At 51.2% G+C, this 13,477-nt stretch overlaps 1 pseudogene; it reads right to left on the reverse strand.

The window, feature by feature from the left end:
* Positions 1-328: 328 nt before the first annotated feature.
* LOC147732939 (uncharacterized) lies at positions 329-1,000 on the reverse strand (annotated as a pseudogene).
* Positions 1,001-13,477: the final 12,477 nt, after the last annotated feature.

Below are 13,477 nucleotides of genomic sequence, written 5' to 3' on the forward strand. Positions count from 1 at the left end.
CAAATTACATTTTATTAGTAAAATTCTTCTTTACCCCAGCACCAAGGGGCCCTCTGGCTCGCATCTCCCCAGGCTGAGTTCCCCACGCCAGGTGCAACCCACCTGCGCCCTCTGAGTTGTGGTCCCCAACCCCGAGTTCTTGTCCGCCATTTCCAAGGGCCCACCCCTCTGCCACCAGGCTGCCCAGGATCTCAGGAGGCTCGTACCTGTCGCCCTAGCCTCCCCAGCCAGTGGCCTCCATTTCCCTGCGGAGAGCTTACCGTCTCTCCCCTCAGTACTGGCCTAGGGAGTGCGCAAGGCGGACTCCCGTCCATTGTGTAAGTGTATGTCAATGGTCCAATGTCTCATTACCGCCACAAGAGTGACTAGGGGCCCTAGGTCAGTCGCCCTTCCCCCCTTCCAGCAAATTCTGCACAAAGGACCAAATTCCCCTGATCCAAGTGTCCGTGCCGAAGTCTGATAAGTGAACTCCATCTTGGTGAAACATTGCCGCTCCGGAAATCATCTTGTGTGGGAGGTGGACTAAGCGACCCTTCACTGAGCACAACTTAGCCCACTCTCCATTTAGACGTCTGACTGACACATTCAAAACCCGAGCCCGAATTCCAGTGCCCCAAGATTGTCGCGGGATCATGCAGGACCATCCGATCCTGGCCTGCGGAAAGGTCTTCCCCAGCCACGCGAATTCTGTGAGCAGCGCTTCTTTGACTGCCAGGCGACCACGGTCTACCATGTCGTTGCCGCCCAAGTGGATGATGATCAGGTCCGGGGATTTCTGTCCCTCGCGTTTCTTCACATCCTCGACGAGCCGCCGTAAATGCCGAATGCGCATTCCTCCTACTCCCTGCCACAAGAATTCGGTTCCCTCCAAGCCAGGTGGTTTCTGCACTCGCCGCTGCTGCAACCGCACCGCCGCGCGCCTCACAAACGAGTGTCCCAACACCCACACCACCTTCCTTGGCATACAAGTAATCGGATAAGAAATAGAAAAGTCAGGCATAGTGAAGGTAACATGTCATAGCAACTCAGGCCTCACATACCGTTTAAAACATCCGGACGACCAACGTCCCACTTTCTTTACAGAGGATGAAGACAGTCCCGCCCCTGCTGCTAGTGTCGCTGCCCCTATCCTAAAGGAATGAGATGAGTAACCAGCCTTTCCCAGTCCCAGTTCTACCAGTGCCTTCCGCAGCACAGCTTTAAACTGGTACTGCGACACGCAGTCACCATGCTCATGGATGAATAAGGCCTGACCCCTCCTCTGAGGGCGGATGACTAAGTATGCCTGCATACAGGCTACCGGGCAGATCGGTGCCGCATGCGCTGAGCTGAGATGTATCACCGCCCCCTTGCCTGCCTGGTCGGTTTTAGATTTCCTCAGAACCACTACTAATTCCTCTGCGGCAATCCTGGTATCCTCAAACTGGATCCCCCATCCCAGTCAGTCCTAGCAGTTCCCACAATTTCTCCCACGCGAAAGGCTCCATAAAAAGCTAAAGAGTATACTGCTGCGAAAAGCATGCCCTCAAATGCCGAACTGCATATCCTAGGAAGGATTGCCAAAATGCTCCCTAAGATCCTAACATCGAAAGGACGTCTGCCGTCTCTCCTAGGGCCCTCTAACTTAGCCCACCCGGACAAAGCCTTCCTGACCACAAATGATGCCCCTGGGTTGTGTGCACCCGCTAAGCTAGCGAAGAACCCCACTGCTGATACATGGGCCCTGGCGTAAGAGAGTGGCCTGCCTTGATCCTTAAGCTCCTGTAGGAAGACGTACATTGCCCGATTTGAAAACCAATCCGCAATACCTGACCTCTGAACGACCGTCCTGTAAGACAAAAAATTCTGCTGATACGCTTTCCGAGTGCGTTCACTCAATGAGGCACTTACCAGCCCCGCTAGTGCGGGGCTCCAATCCTCCACAGTGATGGTGGAAACCCAGTCATCCGGTCCTCCACCTCGGGTGATATCTCTGGAAGTCCTGCAACTTGGAACGAGACAAAGCATCAGCAGCATGATTGTCCACCCCTGGGATGTGTGCTGCCCTAAACAGGAAATTCAGTTTCAAACATGACAACACTAATCTCTTCAATAACCTCAGAACATGCCTGCATGTAGCACTCTGTCTATTAATGGCTTCCACTACCGCCATGTTATCAGACCAGAATATGACAGACCTATTTGTGTATTGCCCTGCCCATATGGTCACTGCGACAAGGACTGGGAATGATTCCAAGAAGGCTATGTTCCTGGTCAAGCCATTATCATGCCAATCCTGTGGCCACTCGACCCCACACCACCGGGGACCCAGGATTGCACCAAAACTAATGCTGCCTGCTGCATCAGTGAACAGACCCAGCTCTGCATTGGACAACGGTGGTGCCGCCCACACAACCAAGCCATTAAAATGTTCCAGGAAGTCCGGCCACACCCTAAGGTCCTCCCTCACCTCAGCCCGAAGGCGCACCCGGTGATGCTTCTGTGTTAAGCCCGCCATGGCCCTAGCTATTGATCTCGAGAAGGGACGTCCCATCGGGATAATCCTGAGGGCAAAATTCAACTGGCCCACCAATACCTGCAATTGATGTAGAGTAATTTTGGCACTTGCCAATGCAGAGTCAATAGCTGTAGAAAAAGCCTGCACTTTGTCCCGCGGCAGTCTACACTCGCCCGCCACTGTGTCTATTTCAATGCCCAAAAAGGACATGCACGTCTCAGGACCCACTGTCTTTCCCGGGGCCAAAGGTATCTGGAATTCCCTGAACATGGCCACCAACTGCTCTAACGCCTGTGCACATGCTGCCGATGCAGCAGAACCCATGACCAATAAATCATCCAAGCAATGCACCACCTCTTTGCACCCAGTCCTGTGAGAGAACAACCATTGGAGCATGAAACTGAAGGTTTCAAAGTACTTACAGGAAACAGCGCACCCCATCGGCATACATCGTCATAATAAAACTGTTGATTCAGCTGGAAGCCTAACAACTTGTAATCCTCAGGGTGCACTGGTAACAGGCGGAATGCTGACTCTATATCTGTCTTGGCCATCAATGCTTTGGGGCCCAAGTCCCTCAATTGGTTCAGAGCAGCGCCGAATGAGGAATACGTCACCGAACACAAGGCTGGGTCAATGGCATCGTTCACTGAGGCCCCTTTTGGTGCAGACAGATTGTGAATCATTCTAAACTGGCCAGGTTCTTTTTTGGGTACTACCCCCAGGGGGGAACAGACTTAACCGGGCAGTGGCGGGACCGGAAAAGGTCCTGTCACACGCCCCAAAGCTAACTCTTTCTCTACCTTCAGTTCAACTACATGAGGCTGTAATTGTGCAGACAATACGTTTTTACAATACTCTACAGGGGGAACACCTTCTGCTGGGATACGAACACCTTCTGAAAACCCCAAGTACAACCGTTTGGCAGCTGACCGGTCCGGGTACTGATTCAGCCAATAAATCAGTTTGCCAATATCTACAGGAGTAGGTAGCTTAGGGCTGTGGGGGCTTAATCTCCTTGCCACCGCCTCCCCTTTCCTTGGACTTCTTGATACATTTGAACTCTGGGTGGGAGGGATGCCCGCAGAAGGAGCACGCATGTTTGAATGTACACTGACCTGTGGGCCAAGTGCAGACTTTTTTATTGAAGTCCCAGCATGTACCCCTCTTCTCCCCAGGTCCTCCCTGGGATGGCCGAAAGGGCTGCCTATTGACTGGGACCCCCCTGATCTCCCATTCACGCTCTCTAGCCAGACGTTGACTTCGACCTGATCCCATCCTATTTCCGGATCTTGTACCTTTTCCCATCTGAAGTCTCTATCATAGTCAAGCCACGCAGTACCCTCATGCATCGTGTGTGCCTTCAACATTTTATGCATGTAATATATCAACGAGGCAGCCAACTCAGGCTTCTTCTCAATGATGACCGTCATGAACACTTGAAAACCAAAGAGCCAAGTTGTGATGGACTCCTCCACCCTCGGTCTCCTGTCCCTACTGGAGATGTCCTTCCCCTCTTTTTCTTTGCTTTCTACCTCCCAGCGCTTCGGCCTAATTAACGAGAACATATCAATATATTCCCCCTTCCAGATTTTCTCTTTCACTTCTGGTGTTACATGCGTCGCCAACTTACCCGGCTTAGATAGTACATAGCCCTGGCCCCCGCTATTTTTGCCACACAGTCCGCCACCCTACCAGCGTCCTCAGGCTTACCTCCTGACAATTCGGGGGCCTTTTGCACGGTTGGGGCCACCTCCTGCACCGCTGCTGGATTGCTGCCCTGTGCCTTGACCAGTATGGCTAGCTGCCTGCTAATTTCGCCGAGCGCGTCCCCCCTCAAGGGGCTACAGCCGCTGTTGCAGTCCCGTGGGGAGGAAGGGCAGCCCCCCCCAATGGCAAAGCACCTATCCCTTCTGTTTCCCGAGGTTTCGGCCCTGGCGCCAAAGCCCTAAGGGCACTCAAAATTTCGGCTACTGCACCCCCCCGGACCAGCATCTACTGGCTGCGCTACAGGCGCGATGGGGGGGGGACGTTGTTCACTACTGGGCTGCCTCCTGCCACCTGCATTTTCCTCGAGGGCGGCCGGGCAAGGAGCCATTGCCGCCAACGCCCCCCGAAGTTCCGCCAATATGGCCCCCAACCCATCATTTGGTGTAGGCCCCACCGGAGTTGCGGGGGCGCTGCTGTGCGGCACTACAGGCGCCTGGGGCGGTAAGAGGGTTGGCACAATATTGATTACTGGTTCAAGTGGAACACATGTGTGGGGACGCCTGTCCTGATCTGGAATGCCCGTCCCATTCCTCTTCCTACTCTTCCCTCGCTGCACCTTAGGTTTCTTGACTAAAGGCGGGAAGGTCGCTCCTGTAGGAAGACGTACATTGCCCGATTTGAAAACCAATCCGCAATACCTGACCTCTGAACGACCGTCCTGTAAGACAAACAATTCTGCTGATACGCTTTCTGAGTGCGTTCACTCAATGAGGCACCTACCAGCCCCGCTAGTGCGGGGCTCCAATCCTCCACAGTGATGGTGGAAACCCAGTCATCCGGTCCTCCGCCTCGGGGTGATATCTCCGGACGTCCTGCAACTTGAAACGAGACAAAGCATCAGCAGCATGATTGTCCACCCCGGGGATGTGTGCTGCCCTAAACAGCAAATTCAGTTTCAAACATGACAACACTAATCTCTTCAATAACCTGAAGAAAAAGCCTGCATGTAGCACTCTGTCTATTAATGGCTTCCACTACCGCCATGTTATCAGACCAGAATATGACAGACCTATTTGTGTATTGCCCTGCCCATATGGTCACTGTGACCAGGACTGGGAATGATTCCAAGAAGGCTATGTTCCTGGTCAAGCCATTATCATGCCAATCCTGTGGCCACTCGACCCCACACCACCGGGGACCCAGGATTGCACCAAAACTAATGCTGCCTGCTGCATCAGTGAACAGGCCCAGCTCTGCATTGGACACCGGTGGTACCGGCCACACAACCGAGCCATTAAAATGTTCCAGGAAGTCCGGCCACACCCTAAGGTCCTCCCTCACCTCAGCCCGAAGGTGCACCCGGTGAAGCTTCTGTGTTAAGCCCGCCATGGCCCTAGCTATTGATCTCGAGAAGGGACTTCCCATCGGGATAATCCTGAGGGCAAAATTCAACTGGCCCACCAATACCTGCAATTGATGTAGAGTAACTTTGGCACTTGCCAATGCAGAGTCAATAGCTGTAGAGAAAGCCTGCACTTTGTCATGTGGCAGTCTACACTCGCCCGCCACTGTGTCTATTTCAATGCCCAAAAAGGATATGCACGTCTCTGGAACCACTGTCTTTCCCGGGGCCAAAGGTATCTGGAAATCCCTGAACATGGCCACCAACTGCTCTAACGCCTGTGCACATGCTGCCGATGCAGCAGAACCCATGACCATGAAATCATCCAAGTAATGCACCACCTCTTTGCACCCAGTCCTGTGAGAGAACAACCATTGGAGCATGAAACTAAAGGTTTCAAAGTACTTACAGGAAACAGCGCACCCCATCGGCATACATCGTCACAATAAAACTGTTGATTCAGTTGGAAGCCAAACAACTTGTAATCCTCAGGGTGTACTGGTAACAGGCGGAATGCTGACTCTATATCTGTCTTGGCCATCAATGCTTTGGGGCCCAAGTCCCTCAATTTGTTCAGAGCAGCGCTGAATGAGGAATACGTCACCGAACACAAGGCTGGGTCAATGGCATCGTTCACTGAGGCCCCTTTTGGTGCAGACAGATTGTGAATCATTCTAAACTTGCCAGGTTCTTTTTTGGGTACCACCCCCAGGGGGGAACAGACATAACCGGGCAGTGGCGGGAACGGAAAAGGTCCCGTCACACGCCCCAAAGCTAACTCTTTCTCTACCTTCAGTTCAACTACATGAGGCTGTAATTGTGCAGACAATACGTTTTTACAATACTCTACAGGGGGAATACCTTGTGCTGGGATACGAAAACCTTCTGAAAACCCCAAGTACAACAGTTTGGCAGCTGACCGGTCCGGGTACTGATTCAGCCAATAAATCAGTTTCCCAATATCTACGGGAGTAGGTAGCTTAGGGCTGTGGGGGCTTAATCTCCTTGCCACTGCCTCCCCTTTCCTTGGACTTCTTGATACATTTGAACTCTGGGTGGGAGGGATGCCCGCAGAAGGAGCACGCATGTTTGAATTTACACTGACCTGTGGGCCAAGTGCAGACTTTTTTATTGAAGGCCCAGCATGTACCCCTCTTCTCCCCAGGTCCTCCCTGGGATGGCCGAAAGGGCTGCCTATTAAACTGGGACCCCCCTGATCTCCCATTCACGCTCTCTAGCCAGACGTTGACTTCAACCTGATCCCCTCCTATTTCCGGATCTTGTACCTTTTCCCATCTGAAGTCTCTATCATAGTCAAGCCACGCAGTACCCCCATGCGTCGTGTGTGCCTTCAAAATGTTATGCATGTAATATATCAACGAGGCAGCCAACTCGGGCTTCTTCTCAATGATGACCGTCATGAACACTTGAAAACCAAAGAGCTAATTTGTGATGGACTCCTCCACCCTCGGTCTCCTGTCCCTACTGGAGATGTCCTTCCCCTCTTTTTCTTTGCTTTCTACCTCCCAGCGCTTCGGCCTAATTAACGAGAACATATCAATACATTCCCCCTTCCAGATTTTCTCTTTCACTTCTGGTGTTACATGCGTCGCCAGCTTACCCGGCTTAGATTGTACATAGCCCTGGCCACCGCTATTTTTGCCACACAGTCCGCCACCCTACCAGCGTCCTCAGGCTTACCTCCTGACAATTCGGGGGCCTTTTGCATGGTTGGGGCCACCTCCTGCGCCACTGCTGGATTGCTGCCCTGTGCCTTGACCAGTATGGCCAGCTGCCTGCTAATTCTGCCGAGCGCACCCCCTTCTGGGATTCCTGACGCCCAAGGGGCTACAGCCGCTGTTGCGGTCCCGTGGGGAGGGAGGGAAGACCCCCCCACTGGCAAAGCACCCATCCCTTCTGTTTCCCGAGGTTTCGGCCCTGGCGCCAAAGCCCTAAGGGCACTCAAAATTTCGGCTTCTGCACCCCCCGGACCAGCATCTACTGGCTGCGCTACAGGCTCGATGGGGGGACGTTGTTCACTACTGGGCTGCCGCCTGCCGCCTGCATTTGCCTCGAGGGCGGCCGGGCAAGGAGCCATTGCCGCCAATGCCCCCCGAAGTTCCGCCAATATGGCCCCAACCCATCATTTGGTGTAGGCCCCACCAGAGTTGCGGGGGCGCTGCTGTGCGGCACTACAGGTGCCTGGGGTGGTAAGAGGGTTGGCACAATATTAATTACTGGTTCAAGTGGAACACATGTGTGGGGACGCCTGTCCTGATCTGGAATGCCCGTCCCATTCCTCTTCCTACTCTTCCCTCGCTGCACCTTAGGTTTCTTGACTAAAGGCGGGAAGGCCGCCTTTGGGGGCACACCCTGCCTGCGGGTTCGGTCTACCATGACCTGCGGCTCTTCTTCCGGTTCCAATGGCTGGCCCCCAGCTTCCTCGTCACTACTACCCCCTTCCTTACTGAGCTTTGCAAGCACCAATTTCAGTAACTAGATCCTTATCCTTGCGCTCATGACTTTGCTTCCCTGGCATGCTGGCCCTATAACGTGCTAAATTCCCAAAACCTGCTCCCTTGCCCCACCCCCGCAGCCACCACCCGGTCAGGCGGTGCAGTCGGGCGCGGGATCCAGAGACGCCAATGGGGACGGGCAAGCAAATGAAGCTCCTCTCTGAGCACCCCCCCCACCTACAGCCCACAAAGCCCCGACACCTTACCTGACGAGCCAGGCGCTGGATTGCTGCTGTAAATTCGCCGCCGCTCCTTTCAGCACGAATGCTCCCCTCTGCTCTCACAACCGCCGGGCCGTCCACTTGAAGAAGTTGATCCCGAAGAAGGAGAGGGGAACGAGTTAAAATGATAATGAGTTAAAATGATAATGTCTAAGGCAGTTACGGGGTCGGGCGAGGTGAGAGCAGGTCCGGTGCAGGCGAGGGAAAGAGGCCGAGACGCCTGTGCTCCTGCCCTAAATAGGTCACGGCCTCTGACCCCCCGCCCACCCTGGACGTGCGTCACACACGCCCCGGAAGTACTTGGCTGGGCCGGCCTCCCATAGTGCCGCAGGCCACCTCCTCTGACCTATGGCGCTGCGTGGACCGGGGAGCCGGGCCCTAAATGCGCGCTCGTCGAGCCTCGCGCTTGGTATAATCAATACTCTCACTCTCAACATGATAATCATCAGCGTAATACTGTGGAGATCTACCAGTCTGTACATTCTGTTGATCAAAATAATTCATTGAATTCTGTGGGGGAAAAGAACGTTCGTTCTGAGGAAATGCACCACGTCCTCTACCCCTAGACACTTGCTGGAAACCACCACGACCTCGCGGAACCGACATACCACTCGTACGTTGGCGCAAAGCAGGACACTCATTCTTGTAATGACCTTCCTCTCTACAATAGGCACACTGATTCAAACCTAACGGAGGCCTTGGCGTAAAATACTCAGGTTTCTGTGATATTCCCAGAAACTGTGGTGGTTGCTGAAACTGTGGACGTTGCTGTGACTCCTGCTGAGTCGAGCGGGGCGGATACGCCTGCTGTAAAAGAACCTTAGTCTTTAAATCTTTTGTCTTTTTCTCTACTCTCTCTTTCTCGTCCTTATCCCTATTCTCGTAGTACTGAGCAGTCACTAGTATCTGGGCCGACGAAGAAACAGCCCAAGAACTCTCAGAATCTTTCAACTTATTTCACAGTTCAGGAAGTAAGTTAAAAGACAAACTTATCCACGAACAATCTTTGGCCACCTTCCGTACTCATATCCTGACCACTGTGATCTACAAATGTTTCTTCAAACCTAGTGAAGATATCAGACACGCTTTCGTCCTTTTTCTGCTTACATGCTGCCAACTTGTCCCAATTTACTCGCAACGCTGGCATCATCGTTTTCATAAGATCTATAATTCTGCCAGGTAAATTTGCCACTAAAGGCTCAGGTTTAGAAACACCAACTTGTCAAGCATCTGCAGCAGTAATATTGTCCCATGAGTCGCCTAATTCTATCGCATGATCCTCATGATGAATCTTAGCCCACAAAGGTTGAGGAACTACGTTACCCAACAGCATATCTATGTCGGCTAAATTCATGTTGCATGCACCAACTGTCTGGGACAATTCCTTGTAATAGCCAGCTGGATTCTTACGGGGATCAGGTAAAGACTGTTTAAGAGCCAAAACCTCAGCTCTCTTCCACGGAACATGTACCCATACCCTCTGAAAATGTGGCAGAATAGGTGGATTAGCGGCTGCATCTCCTTCTCTCCAAACTGGGGGAACCTCTCTCATCGGATATTGTCTCACTTTCCTCCTAACTGCAGAATCTGGTTCAAACGAGCGATGAGAAGGAGAATCCCTCCTAAACGCAAGCACCATCGCAACTGCTTTCTCAACTCCGGTACCCACTATCGTGCCTTTCGCAAACTCGGACTGTACATTTAGCAATTCTACTGGGACTGAACCCAAACCATTATCTTCCCATTCCTCACGGAGGAAAGTACACATAACTTCAAAAACATACCTTTGCTTGGGTGCTTCCCACTGCTGGAAAACATCCATAACTGACTCTAAGTTATACCTCGAAACATTCGAAACCCATCTGCGAGCCAAAAGATCTAACACTGCCCGTTCTTCGGGACCAGGTAGCTGACTACGCATTTGTTTACGTGCAGAAACAGGGGTCATACTCAATGACCCAAAGAAAGGAGACAAAAGACCAGTAACAGTATCAGTCATTCATTGTCGAGCAGAAGGAGACAAAGTATTTTGAGACAAAGTAGCAGAAATCAAAGGTAAAGGAGAGTGAGGCAAAGAAAGTCCAGGCAAAACTGATAGCAAAGTCGGCGGCCCCAGAGGAGGCTGCCCCGTAGGAGGAAGAACCAGCTTAAGAGGAGCCGGTGGTTGAACAAGACCAGGAGGTGGAACAACTGGAGGTTGAGGAGGTGCCGTAGCACTCTGTGCATAAGGGGGTGGTAATCTCAACAAATGTGACATTAAAGGATCCTTCTCAGGGTCCTTCGTTGCATTCTCAAGAAGAGATGGCAAAGCTGGATACCATTTATCAATAGCCATATTATGTTGCCTATCTGACACCTCAATTGCTTTATCTTCTTCGTTTTCTTTAAACTGCCTAGCAGCTTGCATTATTGATACATCCTTTTCCCTTTTATCTCTTTTAGCTTGTTTAATTCCTCGTTGTCTGGCTTCTTTACGCCAAAGGCGAAAGGAGTCAAACATTGCCGGCCGGGCTTTCTTCTTAAATAGTTTAACTTCCAAATTTTCTAGAATCTCTGTGTCATAGCCACCACGATGTGTCCATTTTAAAACACCGTCTTTCCTAGTGTAGCGGACCCATACTTCATTAAACGTAATAGGACCCACGCCATGTTTAGAATAGAGCTCATAAGTTTGAGTTCCAACCGGAGGTATCGGACACGAGTCCTCCAATCGGGAATCCCTGTTGCAGCCAAAACAAAACCAAGTACCAAATTTGCTGTGACTAGGCATCTTCGCTCACTAATCGAGCTTCAAACTTCAAGGGGCTATCTCTATCGATACACTCATAAATATACAAGACCCTCGGTTTTTGAAAATTGCAATCTTCAAATAAAAACTAAGGACCAAACAAACTAAGCAAAGAACAAAGGACTGGGAGCGACCCACTTATACTTAACTGAATTGTCTTTCGCGTCACCAGAAGACCCGTCTATTGTCTCGCCTTACAAAGCTTCACAAAGGGGGGTCCAAGACGACAGTCAGGGCATCAGTCCTTTCGTAGCCGTCTGGAAAGCGGGAAACCTCGTGGAAAAGACCTTTGGTCCACGTTTTCGACATGCAGGGGTCGCTGAAGTGGGGGCCCTCCTCCAGAGTTTCCTCACGAAGCTCCTCACAATCCTCGGGCTTGGACCGGTACCGCTTAAGTCGGCCCACGTTGGAAGCGCCAACTGAAGAACCGGGATTTAAACCCAGCGGCGCCAGGGGCACGCCCAAAGTCTTCGGGTTCACCTGTCTTAGAATACAGAGACACAGGATACTTCTTGGTGGCGTCAAAGATCAAATGTATTAGCTGCGGCCAGTAACAGAGGTCCTAGAAGTACAACGCGGTGTATGTTCTCAGGAGACTGCTCAACTTTACAAAGCAAGCCATCCCTTTTTATACAAAAAATTGTGCTTCAGGCAAACATTCCTTATTTAAAGTTTGTCCACTCACATGTTTCCACAACAAAAAGTATTGCATGATGACAAACCCATGTTTGTCCAGCCCATAATTAATCATCAAACAAACCCATAATAAACATTCATCTTTAGACAATCCGGACAAACCCATAATAAAAAGGACCACAACCCACATCATAAATAGACCATAAAGGAAGGAACAGAAACAGATAGAAGTAGGATAAGGCATGTTTGTGTGTGGTAAAACTTTACAATGTCATGTGCTCTGATCCTTAATCTTGATCAGCTAAAGGGCAAGAACTGGTTTGGCAAGGTCAGCTTCAGGCAACAGGGTCAGTTCACTCAGGTCAAACAGAAGTCAGCACAAACTCAAGCTAAGGTGTACGTGTCCTAAAGACTCGTTTGACCACAGTCATCAGCCTATGTGAGGGCAACCACAAAATGGCTGCCATGCACAAAATGGAACCCGAGGGTACAGAACAAAATCTTCAAATACACAGGGAATCCATCAGTGTAACATGACGAAAACACTCATACTTGCTGAACTCACTGTTTACGGTTCGCTGTTACCAAAATCGTAACAGAACCACGACCTTTATGACCCAGGTTCAGAATTCACGGAAACTCACGGCGACTCACCAATCAGAACAACCTGGTTGGTTTGTGCTGCTGAAAGGCAGCATGTGAAGCCCACCTGGGCACTGAGAGGGAACCTGTCGATGACTGCTACAAGATACTCCTCGATCCGGACACCAAGGATTCAACACCATTTTTTTAACTGAACGGCGGAGCTGCAGCAGGCCGCCATTGATGACTCGAGGACCAGCTGATGAACCTGTTGTTGAGAGAAAAGCTCCAAGAATAAGACTAAGGACCCAATTACAAGTTTAGGGTGTCGGAGCAGGCAAACATGGAGAGCCCACACTGCCAAACAGGACTTCCAGCCACCTTCCAGTTTAAGTTTTTCCTCGTAGTCTGGCAGGTGGTCCTTTGGCCTTACCATGACGAGGACTTTCAAAAAAAGGCCCTGCAATGGGAACGCCACAGCCTATTCCTACAATGCATGTGCTGTGAAGGCCATGCTGTGTAGGGATGGGGGTGCATACAGACAAGGGGCCCACCTTGCATGCATTCCATGGATCTGACGAAGTAGGAGATCCTGTAAGACCCCTTTGTTTCCTCACCACCACCCTTTTCAATGTGGACTCACAGCTGTGGTTAGGGTCGCAGTGAGGAAACTTGTAATATGTTTGGTGGTGCCAAGCACATTGCAGACTGCCACGTCAGTTACACAGATTGTGGATCCCTGGCATCTGTGGTGGTCCTCTCATGGTCCGACTGCTGTACACATATTACAGTTGTCTGACCACTGGTGCGGTGGTAACCAGCATCCACCGCACCTCCACCGCAAGTTTGGCTTTGTACACATAATACAGTTGTCCGACCACTGGTGCGGTGGTACCCAGCATCCACCGCACCTCCACCGCAAGTTTGGCTTCCAACTCATAATTAGGCCCTTATTATGAAGGTAAACATTTGTCTGGGACCTAGCCTTCAGCTTATATAACCCGCAATCCATCGCCACCGCCTTAAAACCTTGACTTTGTCTTGGTCCTGTGCGACCAGATAGCTGCGTGTAGTACTTTCAGCTTTTTGGAGCTAGAATGCATTTAGTCTTTTAAAATTCATTTA

This window comes from Lissotriton vulgaris, chromosome 2_1 (genome assembly GCF_964263255.1).
Source record: "Lissotriton vulgaris chromosome 2_1, aLisVul1.2, whole genome shotgun sequence".
NCBI classification, from domain to species: Eukaryota; Metazoa; Chordata; class Amphibia; order Caudata; family Salamandridae; genus Lissotriton; species Lissotriton vulgaris.